Below are 20,948 nucleotides of genomic sequence, written 5' to 3'. Positions count from 1 at the left end.
CCCCCCCGGGGCTCCCTGCTCACGCTCCCGCCACGCTCCGCAGCCCCCTCAGGGACTCACCGGCCCCGCCCCCCTGGTGCTCCGGCCCGGCTCCTGGCCCCGCGGTTGCAGTAGCCGCGCTTGGTTCCCTGTCGGGGCCCTCGGGCGCCCCCTCTCCCGCGCCGGCTGCCCCGGAGCGGAACGACACCCCCCCCCCCCCGCCAGCGAAGACGGGAGAGGAAGAGTTTTCCGGGCCCCCTGGAGTGAGTGAAGGACCCCACTCCAGGGGCCCCGAAAAACACTCGTGGGGGCCCCTGCGGGACCCGGGGCCTGGGGCAAATTGCCCCTCTTGCCCCCCCCTCTGGGCAGCCCTGGCCAATAGCACTCAGCCCTGCCTTCTCTCTGCTCTGTCTGTCCTTACCACTCATTTTTTCCCTCTCTCTTGCTTCAGCTCCGCTGCTACCGTTTCTGTGCACTGATCCCCTTGATACGTGTCCAAGTGACTGGGGCTTCCCCAAAGTCACTGACAAATCCATCACGGTTTCAACTGAAAATCAGCCTGGGTGGTGGGTAGAGGGTCCAGAATGACCTGTCATTGGAAGTGTCTAACTTGGCTGTAGCACGTTCCTGCTCTTCCCCCTCAGTTCCTCTTGCAGGCAAGAGGAATGGCAGGGTGAGGCTGCGGCTTTCCAGGGCTTGGGGAAACCTGAGCTCCTCCTCTTCCTCGCCGAGGAAGGATCAGAATGGAAACTTGCCCAGTTTGTCCCAGCTTGGCCTTGGGGTGAACCAGCATTCAGTGCTAGAGGGTAGTGAAAGTGGGACTCTCCCTCCAAACTCTCCCAGGCCAGGAAGGAGAGGTTCCTCCAGCAGGAGCCTCCCCTTACCCTGACCAAGCCCAACAGATAATGGCAGTGTTACCTGGGGTTTTCAGAACTCCCAACAAGGGCATCTTAACTATTTCACTCCAGGAGGTGTAAGGAATAAATCAACAGGAACACAGCACTTCCCTTTGATAAGATTCATGCAAGTAAGTGTGCTCTATCTAAAACTGCAGTTTATTAGATTTAAGCACACACAAACATGAGCATTAGGCTTAGAACATTCCAGATATTTACCTGGAACGGTCTTGAGTAATTAAGAGCAGGTTCGCAGTGGCCTGTTGCTCACCCACTGGGGAAAAAGGGTGTCAGGGAAAATGTCTCTCAAGATGGCTTCAGAGGACTGCTCCCAAATACATTCTGTTAGCAAATCTTGTATAACTAACTTCTACAAAACACATAGGTCATAATGACTCCTACCGTGTCATCACTTTTCTAACTTTCAATAAACTTTTCATATCAGAGGCATCTAGAACCAAGGTTTTCTAACCACCAAGGTTTTTAGTCTCAGTTGTTTACTTCTGTCCTCTCCTCCCATTCTGATTAGCAGAAACTGTCAGCTAGAGATGACCTTGCGTCTGAAAGCCTGTCTCCAAATTAACCCTTAACTATGTGGTGTTCTGTTTCATTACTTAAGGGTGGCCGAATGCACATAATACACCTCTACCTCCATATAACGCTGTCCTTGGGAGCCAAAAAATCTTACCGCGTTATAGGTGAAACCGCGTTATATCGAACTTGATTTGATCCACTGGAGTGCGCAGCCCCGCCCCCCCGGAGCGCTGCTTTACCGCGTTCTATCCGAATTCGTGTTATATCGGGTGGCGTTATATCAGGGTAGAGGTGTATGGTTACAATTAACTGGATCGCATTCTGGAGTATACGCACCCCTCAAATCCAGGGCAAGGTCTTAGCACAGCAGAGGGGTGAGAGGACTGGCCCTTCGTCTCACTGCACCAGCCGGTCACTAGCCATGCAGCTGGGACTCTGTATCTGGTCATGCGAATCAGAGGGGGCAGCCTGCTGTGCGTCCTTGGGTGCCCCTCACCCGCCTGTGGCATCCAGAACATGCAGGCGGCTGAGGGGGAGAGGAAGCAGTTGCTCTGATGGCTCCATAGTAGGGAATGCTGGGAGGGGCAGGGGCTGAGTCAGCTGGGCTCCAGACTGGGACGCTGCGCAGGGCGGGGTGAGCTGTGAGTCTCTTCTCACAAGTCCTTATTCCCAATGGCCCTTAGTGCACCTGGCCTGGAAGTTTCCCAGCACTTCCCAGTTCATGGCTCACGGGGGCGGTAGGGCCTGGCCGTGAGGCGGACACAAGGCAATCCCGCCCTCGTCGGCTTCACGTTCCCCTCTGGGAGGGCCCCATGTGTGACGAGTAATGAGCGTTGCAATGGCCAGGTGAGTGAACACACAGCAATTGCACAGCACGTGGGGCTGCAGGAAGCCTGGGCACCCTACCTGCCTCAGGGCAGAAGCACAAGGCGAGGGGATGTCGGCATTCCCAGAATCCCACCTGCCTTGGGGGAACAGTAACGTGGGGTGGGGGATGCAGGTATCCTGAGACCACCATGTGCCTTGGGTCTGTAATATGAGGCAAGAGCATCCTGTGTGCCCCACGTACCCTTGAGGAGGGCAGTAGCATGTTAACAGAGCCTGCTGGGTGACCTCTGACCTGCTCTTCCTCCCGCCCTGCAGATCGATTTCCCAGCCTCTGCCTTCAACTGACGTTCACGAGCCCACCGGCTGCCGAGTGCAGCCCCAAGTACGAGTTCCACAGCTTGGGCAAAGAGGACCAGTGCAAGCTGAAGGAGGTGATGCAGAAGGAATCGCTGTACTGGTGAGAGGCCGTGCCCGCGTGGGGGGACGCACACACCATAGGGATGACTCACGGGGAGGCGAGACCTTGGCCCAGATGCTGTCTCCAGCTCTCCTGCCCTGGACTGTAGCTCGCCAATGGGCACTGCACAAAGAAGCAGTCACATGTGGGGGGGCTGGCTGGTGTGGGTGGATCTCCATTGGGTTTTCTCCTCAGAAGTCTGTCGGTGGGAGAAGGGGTCTCTTGGGCCCTGATCCAAAGCTGAAGGCAACAGAAAAACTCCCTCTGCTTTAATAGCCTTTGGATCAGGGTCTGTGGCCAGGCAGGTTTGTGACTCTCAGGCCAACCCGATCTCACGCTCTGCCCCCGTCCCTGCCCTGCACACATGTGCTGTCTGTCAGCAGCAGGACCAGAGGGGAGTCATGTGAGGGCCTGACCCTCATCTCTGGCAGGCTGGGGCCCCAATAGTGGCAGTGCTGGTCCTGATGCTTCTGCCCCCCATGCTCCCTGTCTGAAGGCAGCTGTTTTCAGGCTGTTCATCTGTCCTTCCCCTGAGCTCCCCGGCCTCGCGCTCTGGCAGATGGCTGAGCGGGAAGAAACTGCCTTCTCCAGATGTGTGTACAAAGAAGGTGTCTCCAGCCTCCTCACCCCCGCTTCCCCCTCTGCCCAGGGCAGCTGGCTAGCCCAGCCTACGCCTCTGCCTCTGCATCACAGACATGTCTATAAACAGGAAGGCTCAGGTGTCGCTGGCCACATGCAAGGCAGCTCACTGCAGGCTGAGCTGACTCCTAGGGCATGATCCCGACCAGCAGGGCAGGGGGTAGTATCTGTCCCTCTTCTCTAATAGACAGTGGGAAACGGAAAGGTCCCAGGGGACCTGCTAGGGCCCAGTCTCTTGGAACCGGCTGGGAAGAACCAGCAGGCAACATTCCCCCTCTCACTCATTCAGCCCCACACATGGCTCCACAGGGCATCCGTACCTCTTGCCAGGCTGCCCTGCATGTGCCTGCTGAAGCGGGGAGGTCCACCCCCAATCTAAGGTTCATTACAGCCTCTGTCTCATGTGGCACCTGGCCCACCTCACCCTCCTTCTCCTCCAGTTCTCCATCTCTAAGCACCACAGAGCCCTGGCACCCCCACCCCATCTCATCTCTCCTGCCCCCCCCAACCCCTGTGGTTTTGGGGAGCTGACTCTTCCCCAAGCTCAGAGGCCATTCTGCATCCTCGCTCCCTCTCCACAGTCTTATGTAGACATGTATCCCTGGCTCCAGCTCCTGCCCCTGCCTTTGTGTGCCCTCTATAATAGCCCCACCCCCTAAGGCCAAATCCAGAACACAGGCACATCCCGGTCACCAGGTGTGATATCTGCCCTACAGCCACACACTCTGCTTCTGGGGCAGAGAGTGCCCCCTGCTGGCACCTGCAACAAACTCTCTGTCAGCTGCTCCCATGCTGGGTACAGCATCTGCTTCAGCATTCTTCTTCTTCTCCGGAATGATCCTTATTACCATCGCTGTATCCGGCGTGGCAAAAGTGCCGGGTGCTCTGCAAACAGAGAGACGCTCACGGAGCTTCTGATCTAAGCAAGGCCCGGGAGAAGTGGGAGGGGGAGGCAAGTTCTACTTGTGCCCTGTTCCCCAGCTGTTGGGTGGATTGGGCCTTGGTGCAGGGATGAGCCTCCCAGAGCCGCTGGGTCTAGAAGAACAATAAAAAGCCAGAAGTGGGCAAGCTCAGTCCTCCATCTTGGTCACTCCCAGCTGGGGCTGCGGATCTGGGTCCCAAACCCACAGGCAGAGCACTTCCCACCCCAGCCCCTGCAAAAGACCCCCGGAGTCCCGACTCCAGGTGGCACTGGGAGCTGCACCTCTGGCAGAGGAGAGAGACAGAGGCTCAGCAGAGAACAGGTGGCGGGCTGGAGAGGAGGCGTTTGAGCCCACTCCTGCTGGCCCGAATGCAGCCAGCCAGGTATGTTCCAGTCTCGGTAGAGTGGGAATAAGGAGCCTTGCTGTCCCTGTTCCTTTGCCAGCTGATCCAGGCCACGTGGTCACCTCACACAGGCTGCAGCTGTTGGCTTGAAACGTGACACTTCCTAGAGGGACAGGGCGCAGTGCTGGGAACTGGCAGGAGGCACCCAGCTCTTCCTGGCATTGTGCTCTGGGAGGGCAGTGTCTGGCCCGCCTGCTCCAGAGCTCGTCAGGTTCATTGCCAGGGTGGGTCGTTCCCACCTTCTCCTACGCAGGCAGCGCTTTCGCTTTCCTTTGCCTTTGTTTGTTTTGGGCGAGCTCTGTAGTAATCGTGAAAGGGAGTGTCTGGGAATGGACCTAGGCCTGGGAGCTGGGTGGGTCGGCTTCCCACACACTCAGCTCTGCTGATACCCCTCAGTACCGATCTGCAGCCCTGCTATTCCAGCCCTGAGCTCCTCCCTACCAGCTCTGCCAACAGGGCCGCGCCAAGCAGGCGTGTGGGGCGGCGTTGTCGGGGCAGGGCGGCATTTGGCTCCGGCGGACCTTCCGCAGGCATGACTGCGGCGGGTCCCCTCTTCCCGCGGCTCCGCTTGAGCTCCCGCAGGCATAACTGCGGCGGGTGCGCTGGTCCCGCGGCTCGGAGGGAGCTCCCGCAGGCATGCCTGCGGATGCTCCACCGGAGCCGCGGGACCACCACACCCGCCGCAGACACTTCTGCCCCGGCCGCGGGACCGGGGAAGGGCGGCGCAGCGCGGCGCCCTGCTTGGGGCGCCGTATTTTATAGAGCCGCCCCTGTCTGCCAATGCACCTCAGTGCCAACCCAGCCTCCCCTATTGCAGCTCTTAGATCTCCGGAGCTGCCAAGCACATTGAACTGTGCACTGGTCTGTGATGTGGAGAAATGTCCGCTGGGCACTAAGGTTATGTCTACAAGCTAGCTTGGGTAACAGAGCGCTGAAGCCACAGCAACTGTGGAAAATGACTCCGGTGGCTAGCCCGGGCCAAAGCCCACACTGCTGCAGGTTCACTGCTCCAGGACCCAAACTAGATCAAATCTAGCTTGGGAAAATCTACGAGAGCTGCAAGCACACCCCATGATTATAGTGTAGACACACCTTAAGTTGAGACCTGCCAAACTCATTTCACTGGGGCTACAATGCACTAGTGTCATTTGCCTCTGTAAGAGCCAGGCCCAGGAGTGAGGGATTGTCACTCCCTGCAGACACTGGAATGGAAAATCGTGTGCAGCCCAGGGGCTCCAGGTTGCTACAGTGCTGATCAGGATTTTCAGGGGGAGAGAACGGAGTGGGGGCGTGTTTGAAATTCTCCTTGCCTCATCTTCCTCAATTTCAATCCAAGCTGAAAATCAGCTAAGATGTGTCCAGAGGAATCAAAGTCACTTGCCTCTGCCCGGCCAGCTGACCCCCTGAATGTGTCAGGCTTGAGGTGGAAGGGTTTATGCTGCTTGATCAGGACTTGATCCAGCTGCCTTCCTCAGAAAATGGGATTGATTCATAAGCCACTACGTCACATTGGTCCCAGGATACTAGAGAGACGAAATGGGTGAGGTAATATCTTTTATGGGACCAGTTTCCATCGTGAAAGCGACAAGCTTCAGGTCTTCTCTTAGGCAGCCCTACCCAGTTCTAGTAACAGGAGCCAAAGTGCGTGTCCCAGGATTGACTTTCCTGCTCTCTTGTGGCCATTCAGAGCAATGACCCTTTTATTTCTTGTCCAGCTCCTGAGATTCCTAGAGCCAGACCCTGTTCCCAGTAACGCCAGTGTCAAGCCCTCTCTTCAGGGCTCTTTGATCCTGGGCAAGTCACGCCCCCACTCTGGGCCTCAGGGCCCCCGTATGTACAGCAGGGATGGAAACGCACTGCTCTCCCAAGGGACTGAGGTCTGTGTCTTGTGACCTTTGCTGCCCTAGGCTGACGGACACGGACCGGAAAAGACTGTGGGAGAAGCGCTATTACTGCCACGAGCAGCCTGGATCGCTGCCTCTGCTGCTCACCAGTGCCCCCAGCTGGGAGTGGGCCTGCCTGCCTGATATCTACGCCCTGCTGAAGCAATGGACTTGCATGAACCACCAGGATGCCCTCGGGCTCTTGCATGCAACGTAAGCCGCTGCCTGGGGAGTCCGTCCTGGGGGGTGGACGTGTGGTGGGCAAAGACTGCTCCTTTTCCTCGCCCCAGCCACTCACTGGGGGCTGTGGCTTCTGCCTCTCAGCCAGTCGCCGCATTAAGATGCATCCAAATCCTATGAACATCTGAACCCCAAACAATCCTAAAACTGCGCTGTGTCACCGTGGAGGGGAGGGGGAGGAACAGGGGCACAGGCTGGGCATACGTGGGTTTAGAATCTTTGCCCACAGGTTGGGCATGGGGGAGGTGGACATAGACTGGCTATCGCCTACTAGTATTCCCTTTAATATTGCAACCACGACCTACTGCCTGGTAGTGAGCACAGTAGGGAGCTGGGGGAACTGATCCAACAGGAACCCACCCAGAAAATAAAAAGGGTCGATAAGGGAACCAGGAGACTTTCTGGAGACAGGACAGACATCTCTGTTCCCATGCTTTGTGGCATTCCCAGGGGGATGATGTGGTTTGCCTGGGAGGCTGCAGCTGTGCTTTTCTCAGCACCTCCGCAGTGCGCCTATGAGAGGCTGTGATGGCAGCAGCAGCAGCAGACCCTCTGCAGAGAACCCGGTGGTCTCGTCTGCAGGCAGGTGGGCTGGGTTCCTCTGGAGAGAGCCTGCTGTGACCTCCTCCCAGTGATGTGTGGCTTGTGGCTGTAGGTTCCCGGATCAGGAGGTGCGGAGGACAGCCGTACACTGGATCAACTCCATGTCAGATGCAGAGCTGCTGGATTACCTGCCGCAGCTGGTGCAGGTGAGGCACGTTGGTCTGAATGACTCAGTGAACAGCATGGCCTATGGTTAGTGCCAGGCCTGTCCATCTGTCCGGCCTGCTGATGGAGAAATGTCCTTGCTTCTCTCCTCCCAGGCCCTGAAGTATGAGTGCTACCTGGATAGCCCCTTGGTACGGTTCCTTATGAAGCGAGCCATCTGTGACCTGAGAATCACCCACTACTTCTTCTGGTAATGTCGGTGTGTGTGCTGCAGCCTTTGGGAGGGGTCTGTGCTCAGCTGGGGCCTGCCCAAGAGATGAGGGGTGCCGGGGGAGTGGGCATCCCACCATTAGCATCACCAGCCATGACTTGTGCCCCTCTTAGCCTGTGAGGTACAAGCCTCAGCTCCCCGCCCTGGAGTTCCTGAACCGGGGACAGTAGGAATGAGAAGGGTTGGAGCCCCTTGTCCTGACCTCTCCATGCTGCCCTCCTCCCCCAGGCTGCTGAAGGATGGACTCAAGGACTCCCAGTTCAGCATCCGCTACCAGTACCTGCTGGAGGCCCTGCTCTGCTGCTGCGGCAAAGGCCTGCGAGAGGAGTTCGACCGGCAGTGCTGCCTGGTCAACACCCTGGCCAAGCTGGCCCAGCAGGTTCGGGAGGCTGCTCCGTCCTCGCCACAGGTTGGTGCTTAGCCTGTACCTGTGGGAGGGGCAGGGGAGTCAGACTGAAACTACAAAACTCAAGGGGCTGCTCGCAGGGCCGGCTCTAGGTTTTTTGCCGCCCCAAGCAAAAAATATTTTGGCTGCCCACCACCCCAGCCCTGGGCGCTCCTCCCCCCACCAATGCCCTCCCCCACCCGCACCCCTTGCCACCCAGCCCTGGGCTCCCCCCCACAAACGTGACCTCCTCGTTCACCACAGCAATCCCCGTTTACACTTGCAGTGGGGATCAAAATGTTTCTCCTATTTTTATTTCACTTTAGTATAAATTTCACCCCCCTCCGTTCCCCGCAACCCCATCTTTAGTGCTCCAAATGCACATGGAAGGCATAGGGACTAACCCTCAAACCTTGTACCCAGAAAGGGATGGGGATCTAGTAAAGAGGGTTCAGGCAGAGGAGCGGGTGTGGGGGTGCTTGGGGGCTCTACACTGGCAGAGAAGTGGGGTGTGATGTACTCGCAGAGGAGGGTGGAGGAGGAGAGGGGGTATCAGGAGGGTTGCGGGAGAAGAAGTGCAGGGGAAGGGGAAGGTGCGGGAGGACAGGGCTGGGGGAGGGTACAAGGGGAGAGGTGTGAGTGAAGGGAGAGTACAAGGGGAAGGGGCTGCGAACGGGATAGGAGGTGCAAGGGCTGAGAGGGGCAGGTGCTGACAGCTGCTTCCCCAGCCCCGTGCAGGCAGAGCCGAGAGGACGGACACTGACCCCCAGGTGCCCGACCTGCGGGGGTCCCCTGGCGGGGCAGTATCCCCCGCTCGGAGCCGGGCTCTGCCTCCCCGCCCAGGGCAGGCAGCGCGGGGCTGAGGCGGGGGAGGTGCGCAGCGGGCTGGGTCCAGGGGCAGCGGCAGCTCTCTGCACAGCCCACTCCTGTGGGGAAACGCCACGCCGCCCTGGGGAGACTCAGAGCAGAGCAGCAGCGGCAGCAGGACCCCTCCCCCACCCCATCTCTGCATCCCCAGGCCCCACTTCCCTCCCTCCCTGGCTCCTCACACCCAGGCTGGACTGCTGCTGGAGAGCCCAAGCATCATCCCCCGGAGCTGAGCCCCTCTCGCCGCCGCAGCCCAGGCCCAGCTCCGGGGGATGATGCTCGGGCTCCCCAGTGGCAGGGCAGCCTGAACTGCAGTCCAGCCTGTGCAACTCAGGCTGCCATGATTGCCATCTAGCTACTGAAGCCATAACTGCACTGCAGTGTCAGTACCCGCTCAGTCTGAAAGCCTCCGCTGACGGGGAACATCTTGGTTCAGGGCCAGCTCCCGGCTTTTTGCTCCCCAAGTTAAAAAAAAAAAGGGGGGGGCGAGAGTGCCGCCCCTTGGAAAGTGCCGCCCCAAGCACATGCTTGGAGCGCTGGTGCCTAGAGCCGGCCCTGGCTGCTCGCTTTGGTTACGGACAGTGCTCCTCTGTCTGCAGAGAGCAGGCCACGAGCGCTGGCTGTCAGGGGACCTCCCAGCTGCTCCAGTTCCCGCCTCGTCCAGTCGGAGGCACTGTTGGGAGCCATGCAGGAGTGCTGGCTGCACTTCAGGAGTTGCTGAAGGGCCATGGAGGAGAAGGGGGAACAATGCTCCTATCCCAACTCCCATCCCCCACTGAGGGGCCTTCCATACCTCACACACGTGCCGAGGCTCCCCCAACCTCCTCGCCCATAATTCCTTGAGGTCACGGGCACTTCCCTCCAGCTGAGGGTGACCAGGCAGGCCTGCCTAGTGCTGTTTCTTCAGGGGTCACTGAGCAAGGCAGGGTTCCCAGGCATGCATTGCAGCTGGAGAGTGAGAAGCTGTGGTTGGGAAGGGATTGCAGCTCCCCCTCAGCCAGTCGATCCCTCCGGGGGCAGTGGGTTGCTGGCAGGGCTGTGGGTGGGGATGTGCATGCGAGGCTGTGACCCACCCCTCCCTGCGTCTCCGGCAGGCCATTCTCCGAGACGGGCTGGTCGACGTGAAACAGTTCTTCAGCACCAATGGCTCCTGCCGCCTGCCGCTTAGCCCCAGCCTGCTGGTGAAGGGGATCGTGCCCAGGGTGAGTGACCGAGCCGGGGCGAGAAGGGAATCGGGACCAGGACTGCTGGTCCACCTGCTGTAGTAGGCTAATTTCCCCCGGGGCACAGAATGCCAAGACGATGGATTCTTATGAGGAGACCTTTTGCATCGTCCATCCATCAGACTCCCCCTAATCTACCTGCCCCGCAAAGAGCACCCGTGCTCAGCCTGCGTACCTCGGACCCATGTGCTCCTGACCCCCAGCCCTGTCTCCTCTCCACCTGCCCCAACACTCCAGATTGGCTCCTGATCTGCACCCCATCCCCATGAACCCACCTGCACCCACCTTGATGCGATGCATCCAGCTCCCTGCCTCCCCTGAGCTGCAGTGCCTGTCTAGCTGAACTTCGGCGTGGGTTTGGGGACGTGAGTCAAATGCCCCCCAGGGCCTTGCGTGAGCTAGGCAGAGAGAAGCCTGGTGACTGGCTAGTGCACAAATCCCCTGGCCTGAGTGTTGGGCCTGGTGGCTGTACACATCCCAAATAGCCAGGGCCCAGAGCTGGTGATCCCTGCAGGGGGCAGGTTGGTTGATGCCGCTGTCCTACTGACAGGGAATTGACCAGAGGGGGCCTGTGTCCCCTGGCAGACTGAGATCATAACCCTAGGATGCTCAGGCCTGCAGCGGTGTTCATATCCCCGGGTAGCTCTGGTTCTTCCTGACACTCTCCTCCTTCCCTCCCTGGTGGCAGGACTGCTCCTATTTCAACTCCAAGGCCGTGCCCCTGAAGCTCTCCTTCCAGAACGTGGATGCCCTCGGGAAGAACATCCGTGTTATCTTTAAGGTGAGCCCGGCTGCTGCTGCGGCTTATCTGGTTGGCTCTGTGCCTGCGCCTCTGGCACAAGCGGTTCTGATCAAACAGCCATTGCCGAGGCTTCTGGTTCAAAGCGGGTAGGAGTTCATTGCAGAATATTAGCCAGTAGGACACTTCCTCCTCTCGGGCTGCTCCCATCTCTGCAGCAGCTGTGAGACCAAGTGCTTGTCAAACAAAAAGTGAGCAAAAGTCTCCGAACTGTGATGGGAACCAGCTCCACTGCAAGCCATGGCTGCGTGACAAACCCTAGTTCCCCTAGAAATGCTCTCACTAAATAGCAGGATGGGGGGGCGGGAGGCCATCAACAGAAGGCACTTGAGTCCAGTTCTTCACCCACAAAATCCCTGCCACAGAAGCTGAAGGTTTAAAAAGCCAGTTGGATCATGTAGCTCATGGGCAGTGTCGTTCTCTACAATCTATTCCCCCGGTCTGGTGCTCAGTTCCACTTTCAGTGTCCCAAGTGAGGAGGCTTCCACCCCTTCCCTATTCCACAGTCCAGACCTGACTGTTGGCACCTCTCCCATGATGTTCCCACTCCCTCGGCTCCCACAGAATCGCATCTGTCCCCCCAAAAGTGAGCCCCCTTTAGCCCCAGACACATTGTGGAAGAGACCCATCCTGCATTCATGAATTGTGGGGTTTGTGAAGGCTGTGCTGGGCAGAGGCAGAGCTGGCAGTGCCCTCTTTAAATCTGAGAAGAGCCTCTGTGGGGAGGGTGTGCGAGCTCTCCCCTGGGAGAGGGAACCATGAACTGTTGGCTTCATGGAAATGCCCCAATTGTGACCATGCGCCTTCCCTCCTGTGACTGCCAGTGTGGAGACGACCTCCGGCAGGACATGCTGACGCTTCAGATGATCCGGATTATGAATAAGATCTGGGTGCAGAAGGGGCTGGACATGCGCATGGTCATCTTTCGCTGCTTCTCCACTGGCCGGGGACGGGGTAAGTCGGAGCCCGGGTGTGACGGTCTCCCATTTTCCTCCCAGGAGATCTCTTGGGGGGTTTCTGCTCCTCTGGGGCTGTGATGCTCTCGGTGTTGTACCAATATAATAAAAACCTGCAGGATCTTATTAAGAGGGATAAGACATTTGTCACATTTATTGTAAATATTATAATAAAATAGAAGATAACAGCAAACAACGTTGTTTGACTACTTATTCCTATGATTACTTATATATATGTATATATGTATATCCATTCACACAATCATTCATACAAGTTCTGCGTAGATATTATAGTTACCAGCCTAAAGTTGCTTGTGACAGAATACTGGCCAGGTATCCTGTACACAAGAGTGGAGCCGAGTCCGTGTCAGGTGCACCTGATGTTCCTAGAAGCTGGCAGCAGAACCGTTGACTCAAAGTCCTTATTCTCCAGGGTTCAGTTTTATAGGGATTTTTCCCTATGCTAGGTCTTTATTCTGCTGTTGCCAGATCAATCAGTAGATAGCTGGTTCCATTCTGCCCTTTGTTTCCTTTGAGGTGCCGGGGTGGATTCCAGTTCGCCCTCCGGGGGTCATCTGGTTGATTCCACTTGACACCTTCTTCGGCCGACATTGACTTTTTTTCAGGCTGGTAACTCCCTAGACACTCATTCACCATTCAAACTAAACACTCATTCACATATACTTTTTATCTTAACTACATTTATTTTACAGTTTCTTTATCCTTTTGGGGTGTGAGACTTCTTGTCTTTTAACAATTAAAAAAATGACTTTAACAGAGGTGGGGGTCTCTATTTGTATGTTACATAGTTTTGCCTGAGGCACAGGGGTAATTGACGGCTTGCGCGCTGGTTTAACAAAGTCAATTGCCCAATTAGCACTTACAGAGGCAATTGACAGCTTGCGCGGTGTGCTGAGTCAATTACCCAATCAGCAGCTTACAGCGGCCATTTTTAAAACAAAGTATCAGTTGCAAACTTTCACTTAGAAAACCGGCACTTAGAGTCAATTGACGTCAATTAACTAGTTACAAAGCAAAGTAGCGACTTCAAAGTTTCATTTTAGAACACAGGCGCTTGGAGTTAATTGACGTTTACAAAGTATCTCCTTGAGCGGGCTTGTACAGACATAGATATTTCTGACAATAAATCCTTACAAACTTACTTCTAACATAAACCTTAAGTTATAAAGTATTAGTTAATAATAATAAAACCATAAATCAATAAATCCTTTCTCATATAATGTAAACCTTCTTTAATATCCCTACATCGGCAGGGGGACACGGTAGGGAACTCAGTGGCTGCAGAGCTAGGGTGAACAGCGCGAACCCAGCGACTGTCCCTTTGGGTATGTCTCTGCTGCAGTGTGGATGCGGGCTCTGACACGTGTTTAAGCCCAAACCCCCTTTTCTGGAGGAAGGTGAGGCAGGTGCTTCAAGTAGCACTTTCTGGAGGTAGCATCCATTGGCTGCTGTAATGGCGTCCCTTGAAGACCGCTGTGCAGCTGTGGCCAGAGCAGGGGCGGCTCTAGGCACCAGCTAAACAAGCAGGTGCCTAGGGCGGCGAAATTTAGGGGGCGGCGAAATGACGGGCGTGTATGTGCCCGCTTACCGGAAGAGCGGCGGGAGCTCTTCCCCGGCTGCAGAGGAGAGGCCGCTCCTCGGCTTGTCCCCGCGGGCGCACACCAAGAAGCGGCCCCTCCTCTGCAGCCGGGGAAGGGCTGCGCTACCGGCTCCTGCCTTTCCAAGGTAAGCAACCCCCCTCCCCTCCCCTCCCCTCCCCCCCAGGCGGAGCTGGTAGCGCGGCCCTGCCCCAGCTGCAGAGGAGGGGCCGCTTCTCCTCCGCTTGTCCCCGCCGGTGCACTCCGAGAAGCGGCCCCTCCTCTGCAGCCGGGGCAGGGCCGCGCTACCAGCTCCCGCCGCTCTTCCGCAGTAAGCCCCCCCTACCCCCCCCCCCAGGCAGAGCTGGTAGCGCGGCCCTGCCCCAGCTGCAGAGGAGGGGCCGCTCCTCAGCTTGTTCGCGCTGCTCTCCTGCGGGCAGCGGCCACCCCCCACCCTCCAGACCAACCGGTAGCCAGCTGCGGGCCACCTCCCTGGGGGGGGGGGGCTAGGGCGGCGCTGCGCTGCTCGGGGGGTGGGGGCTCGGGCTGCAGTCGGCGCCGCTCGGGGGGGGCGGCGCTCTTCTTTTCTGCCTGGGGCGGCAGAAAAGCTAGAGCCGGCCCTGGGCCAGAGAACCACAGCACAGGCTAATATCAGTCAGCAGGTGCAGGGGGTGAAGAGGGTAGCTCTGCCCCCTGGACCTGTTACTGGGTGTGCCCCGAGGCATCCCACAAGGCAGGATGGCAGCACAGGTGGCTCGCTGCCCCTCAGTAGTCAGAGCTAACTGGATGGTATTTAACTCCGCCTAGAAACCCAGCTTCTGCAGAGGTCTGGGGCATCGGTGCCTGCACATCCATCGCCTACTGAGCCGCTGTCAGAGCCACCTGACATAGCCAAGGTCCTTGGCCTCCTGCGAGGCAGGGACTCAAGGCTTCATAACCCTGTGCCTCCGAGCAGGCTCTAAGGGATGTGCCACGGGAGCTGGTAGATATACCCTGGGCTTTCCGCAAGAATTGGATAATCCCAGACTTGAGCTGTTGCCCACGTACCAGTTCATGAGTGGGGTAAATTTGGCATAAGGGCTCAGGACCCTCTGGCCTCCTGTATCTCTCCCCACCAGTTAAATCCATAGGGATGTACCTTGCCAAGGACTGTCCTGCCTTCCCAGAGTCTTTCCTATCCATGGGAGTTGCCTTACATCCCTGCCACCAGAGGAAGACGCTGTGGAAGACTCTTGCGGCCTGATTTTCAGAGGCGGATTTTGGTCAGTGCAGCTGCACTGACCTTCAGCTCCTCTGGAAATCAGGCCCAAGGTGCCTCAAGTCAGGCTCTCAAATTGAGGCATGCAAATCGGTGACGGCTGGCCCCTCAAGGGGCTGCTGAGACCTTGGGGACCCAGGCTGGGATCTCTCTGCGCCACCCAGGGCAGGGGGAGGGGTTTGAATGGACAGAGCGAGTGGCAATTCTGGGTGCTGACCCTATACCTGCTGCCTCCATTTCCAGGCATGGTGGAGATGATCCCCAACACAGAGACTCTGCGCAAGATCCAGGTGGAGCATGGGGTGACGGGCTCCTTCAAGGATCGCCCCCTGGCAGGCGGGCTGCAGAAGCACAACCCCACGGAGGATGAGTACGAGAAGGTAGTGAAGTGGGATGCAGCGGGGTGACTTTGGAATGGAAAGGGGCCATACAAATCCCTCTATAGGGCAGGGAGCAGGGGTCCGAGGGAGGCAAATAGCCTCTGCAGCTTGAGATGATGCACAAACGAATGCCTCAGCCAATATGCTTCACTTCTTGTAAGCCCTCCACGTAAACAACGGCCAACAGATGCATCCTGAGCCTGGCTTGGCCACACGCTTAGCTTTGTTTAGGACCTTCAGTGAGTGAACTTGATCTTGACCTTTTGCATAAACCAAGCCAGCCAGGTGCACCTGTGCTCCTGAATTGTGCCTACATTTAAGGACAAGCTGGACAACCCCCTGTCAGGGATGGTCTAGATATACTAGGTCCTGACTCAGCGCAGGGGCCTGAACTAGATGGCTTTTTGAGGTCCCTTCCAGCCCTGTGATTCTGTACCCACAGATTTGTTTATGTGTACGACCTACAGCAAGAGTGCAAGGTTTTTTGTTTTTGTTTTTTTTGGTAATGCTTTGTTACTGGTGAAGGCGGGTGGGGGCGCTGAGCATCGTTAAGTGCCCTCCTCCACCCCACAGACCAGGCTTGCTCCTGAGAGTGCGGGACTAAACATTCCCATGCTCTCTCCCCTTCCTCTCAATTCCTTTTTGAAGTCTCTCTTCCCCCCTCGCCTGCTCTAACCCCTTCTCCCTCTCCCAGGCGGTGGAGAACTTCATCTACTCATGCGCCGGCTGCTGTGTGGCCACCTACGTTCTGGGGATCTGCGACCGGCACAACGACAACATCATGCTCAAAACCACCGGCCACATGTTCCACATTGGCTTCGGCAGGTTCCTGGGCCATGCCCAGATGTTTGGCAACATCAAAAGGTGGGTGTCACCCACAGGAGCATGGCAGAGGGGTGAGATTGCTCCCATTGTACTACATGCTGGAGCAGAGCTTAGTCCTGGTTCCCTTGACCAAACATCATCTCCCTGCAGCTGTTGTGCTGGGGACGGCCAGGTTTCTGTGAGACTACAGGGCTACAGTTTGTACTGTGGGCACAGCGGTTTGGAAGGTCTGCTGTGCGGCTGCCAGGGAGCCTGGCTGTGTTGTGATGGATGCAGGACAGACTGGAGTGGCTGTCTGTTCCATTTCCCGTGGTCGACCCCTCTGCTCCACTCCCTGTGCTGATCTGGGCACGTGTCTCTTTTTCTATGGTGCAGGGACCGGGCCCCGTTCGTCTTCACCTCGGACATGGCCTATGTCATTAATGGTGGTGACAAGCCCTCCAGCCGCTTCCATGACTTTGTGGATCTCTGCTGCCAGGCGTACAACCTGATCCGCAAGCACACCCACCTCTTCCTCAACCTGCTGGGCCTGGTGAGAACACGGGGGGGCTGCCCTGATCCAGGCACCGGGGCAACTTTGCTCTCGCTGGATCTCCAAAGAGTGGGCCACCCTCCACGCCCAGGCCTTGAGATGCCTCCCACCCCCAGTGGTGGGAAATTCCCTTCCCCCTCGGAGTCTGCAGCTGCCTCTTGGCCTCTCTGGTTCTGCCCCCTACTCTGGGCTCTCGTGTCCCATCTGACAGCACTATGAAAGCAGCGTGCTCCACCCTTGGGGGGAGGCGTGTGCTTAGTGTCACGCAAGCGCCCCTCTGGCTGTCTGAAGTGCAGCACTGACTGCCTAATCATACGGCGCTCACCCAGCCGTCCTCGCCCATGTGGGTGACTCGGATCCAGGCAGACACACCCAGCGCTGGGCTGGGCTCGCGAAGTACATCTCATGGGGTGTGGATGTGTGTTATGGGGAGAGGGCCCCCGTCCCTCTCCGCTGGAGGAGTCTTCGGGGGGGATGCTGGACAGGCCATCTTGACCCGCACCTGAGCCATGTTTACGGTAGAGGCCCCAGGACTGGCTGGTCCATCTCCCTCTCCCTGCTCCTTCCCCACCTCTGGGCTCCTGGCACTGACCTGGCTGCCCTGCTCTCCAGATGCTGTCCTGTGGTATCCCGGAGCTCTCCGACTTCGAGGACCTCAAGTGCGTCTATGACGCCCTGCGGCCGCAGGACTCCGAAGCCGACGCCACCACCTATTTCACCAGGTAAAAGGATGCAGCTGGCGCTGGGTGACAGATGGGGAAGGGGGCACCCCTCTGTCACCAGGGAGAGATGGAAGGGCCTTCAGTGGCTGTACACCCACTCCTAGGAAAGGAGCCAGGCTCTTTGTGTCCCAGCATCCCTGGTTGAGGGGCCCTTGTGCACTCAGAGTTTAGGAGCCAGGGGTGCCATGAATGGCAGCTGCCTTTGGCCCAGGGTGGAGTCCCCCTCCCTCACTGAGACGCTGCCCTTCCTCATTGCAGGTTGATTGAGTCCAGCCTGGGCAGCGTGGCCACCAAGCTCAACTTCTTCATCCACAACCTGGCACAGATGAAGTTCACAGGCTCAGACACCCGCCCCGTGCTTTCCTTGCACACGCTCAAGACATCCGGCTGGATCCGTGACGTCTTCCTTTGCCGCCGCGAGAAAGTCTTCAACCCCAGCAAAGGCTATGTGAGCGCTGCAGCTCTGCTTCTGCCGGACATGTGCCGGGGGGGAGATGAGAAATCTGGGAGAGGGATTCTGTGCCGGGGGGTGGGTTAGGAGGAAGGCCATTCAGTGGAGACCCAGGGGCAGAGACACAAACCAAATGAAGGCTGCTGCTGCAGCGATTTCCTGATTCTGGCCTCGCTAGGAATAGTTAGTGGTTTAGAGGAGGGAAACCCTGTTCTCTGGCAAAGGGAAATGTGGGACCTGTCATTGGACGGCTGCCCTCACACTGTATGATTTGACTAGAACCCAGTGCTTTCCACTTACCCTTCCATGACGCCTTCAAAGGTGACTTGAATGTCTGCCTCCTTTCAACGCATGTTCCTGAAAACTTTCCCCCGTCTTTAACTTGGTCTGAAGTGATGCCAAAATAAATCATTTAACCTTGGTCTGATTTCCAAACTTCTTACATTTCAGTGCATGCATGGTGGGTCTGATTCTGAGCTAACCTGGACGTCAGGTGGGCTGCTCCCGATCTGTACTGGTGTACGTGAGATCAGACTCAGGCATGCAAGCGATACCAGGCTCTGCCTCCCTGTCTTGCAGACGTACATCGTGAAGGTGCAGTGGGAGAGCCCCTGCGAGGTCACCTATGTCCAGCATACCTTTGAGGAGTTCCAGGAGCTGCACAACAAGCTACGCTTCATCTTCCCCTCCTCTCACCTGCCCAGGTAGCCCCTCCTCTCTTCCTCAGCCCTGCTCCTTGTCCCACCCCTGGAGAAAAGGGGCTGGCTACTCTGCAGCTGGTTTGGGGCTTGGTTCATCTCTGGGCGGGTGCATGCTGGGAGGGAGGATGCACCTCCCTGGCTTGCTTTTTTGCCTCCAGGCAGCACCCACGAGGACAAGTCTCCCCCTATTGTTCCACCTCCCCGCCCCCCATGCTGCTTCCTGACTTCCCCTGACCACTGTAACTTGACTCAGCCCACTACAGCTCTCCCTGACTCCAGACAGCACCCACCCAGACTGAGCCCGTCTCGATCCTCTTGGTGCTGAGAGACACCGGTCAGGCTCCAGCTATCCTTGGCTTTAGGGCCCTCCCATCCTGCCCATGTTCCCTGCCCACCAGTGTTTGCTGGCAGCACCTGTCCAGAATGGCCTGGAAAGTCCTCTAGATTTTGTTACTGAGAAACAGTCGACTCAGCACCATTGTGGTGTGATGTGCCTCAGACCAACACTTGCTGTCTCGGGCAAGAGCAGTTCGCTTAGGGGCACTACTGCTTCAGCAGTGCATTCTGCTGCCCTGGGGACTTGCTAACTGTTCTCTCTCTCTCTCTCTCTCTCCTGCACACACACAACTGGTCAGTTTCCCCAGTAGGTTTGTGATCGGCCGGTCACGCGGCAAGGCAATGGCCGACAGGAGGAAAGAGGAGCTGAATGGCTACATCTGGCATCTGATCCACTCAGCCCCAGAGGTGGCTGAGGTAAGATTCTCTTCTCAGCGCCTCTCAGTCCACAGTGGAGAAGGTTGATCTAGCATACGTGGCTTAATGGATAAGTTCTAGGAGGGAGTGTTATCTAGTGAGTACAGCAAGTGACTAAGGGACAGGATTCCTGGGCCCTTTTCCAGACTGTGTTAGTGAGAAGTGGGCAAGTCGCGTCTCTCTGTGCCTCCGTTTCCCCATCTGTAAAATGGGGACAGGAACATTAGCTTTGATCCCAGGTGGGTTGTAAGTCTTAACTTAACTCCAGGTTGTAAAGTTCTTTGAAGATCAGACGCGCCATCTAAGTGGTGAGTTGTTCCTCTGGCTTGGGATTCTGGAGGATGGAAGGTGCTATATTAACTGATGGTGGTGGAGTTACAGATCTTGCTTTGAAGTGTCTAGGACATGCTTACGGATGGAGATATGAGCTGTGACGAAGTGGGACTGGTCTTACTGGGGGCTGGGTACAGATCCTAAGTTTCTAGCAGCACAAATGCCTGACACTCTGTCGCCTAGCAACTGATGGCCGGGCCCCTCCCTGCAGAGGTGCTGGCTAAAGGTGTTGGAGACAAAGGGGTCAGGTGACCTCCTGGCCCGGGAAAGAAGCGGAGGAGAGAGGAGGGGCCGGAGGGGGTTGGGCAGACTGGAGCTGGCTGGGAAAAGAGGGGAAGCAGGGAGAGGGGGCTCTGATCCCCGAGGGGGGCTGTGAGGATGGACCTAACCGGGGGGATCCTGTTATCTGTGCCTGCAAGACCTGTGTTGGACTGTGTTCCTGTCGTCTAAATAAACCTTCTGCTTTACTGGCTGGCTGAGAGTCCTGGTGAATCGGCAGGGAGCCCGGGGGTGCAGGGTCTGACTCCCCTACACTCCGTGACAACTCCCCTCTCCCCCCTTCAAAACTGAACTGAGCGGGGTCACTCCAGCCAGTGACCTGGGGAAGTTCGAACCCACCTACATTCCCATGGCTGCCCCAGAGTCCCCCCCGTTCTGGGGGAAGAGTTACCCCAGGTCATTCCAGTTTCCTGTCCCCCTGTAGGTTGGGGGGGACTCGAGGGCACTTGCAGGTTGCAGGGGGGAAGCCTTATGCCGCCCGCGCCCTTTCCCCACCCCAATACCCCTGGGGTGCACGTGGGGCTGGGGCCTTCTCCCCACGTTCCAGTCTGGGGGGCTGTGATTCGGGCTCTCTCGGTTCAGAGCCCCCCTTCTGACCCTGGCCCCCCTCTGGACAGGCTCCTCGGGGCGGGGCAAGGGTCTTACCACCATCTTCCCCCTGTCCCGGGCCTTCCTCCCCCTCTGGCAGACGTCACAGGAGCGGCAGTGCTGCCGGACATGGGCAAAGACCCCAGGCCAGTAATAGTTCTGCAGCAGCTTCTGCTGGTACTCAACTGCCTCACTGCCCTGTGGGCGAGCATTATCCTTTCCGTTTGATGGCTGGGAAGGCTTAGACATAGAGAGTATTATGTGAATTGCCTAAACCCACAGGGCTGGGACTCAAAGCCAGCATATTTTGGGCATTCAGGGAGTAAATAATAATAAATGACAGTCAAACCACCACTCTCTCTGCTTCCAGCTCCATTTTTTTCCCAAAAAAGGAGGACAATAAGGAAAAGCTTTTGAAAAACCAGTATCGATAACAGGTAGAGCCATATATATATTTGCTCCAACATCTAAAAGCCACCCAACTTCTCACTGAGCAAAGCAGTTAGTTATGTCTGTGCACACAATTAATCTTGTGGG

At 57.2% G+C, this 20,948-nt stretch overlaps 1 pseudogene; it reads left to right on the top strand.

The window, feature by feature from the left end:
* The first annotated feature begins 2,403 nt into the window (after window positions 1-2,403).
* Window positions 2,404-20,845, top strand: LOC123359388 (annotated as a pseudogene).
* The last annotated feature ends 103 nt before the right edge of the window (window positions 20,846-20,948 follow it).

The sequence above is a fragment of the Mauremys mutica genome, unplaced genomic scaffold (assembly GCF_020497125.1).
Source record: "Mauremys mutica isolate MM-2020 ecotype Southern unplaced genomic scaffold, ASM2049712v1 Super-Scaffold_100113, whole genome shotgun sequence".
In the NCBI taxonomy this organism is placed as follows: Eukaryota; Metazoa; Chordata; order Testudines; family Geoemydidae; genus Mauremys; species Mauremys mutica.
Note: the sequence above shows the minus strand (reverse complement) of the source record. Positions and strands in the feature narration are given on the sequence as shown.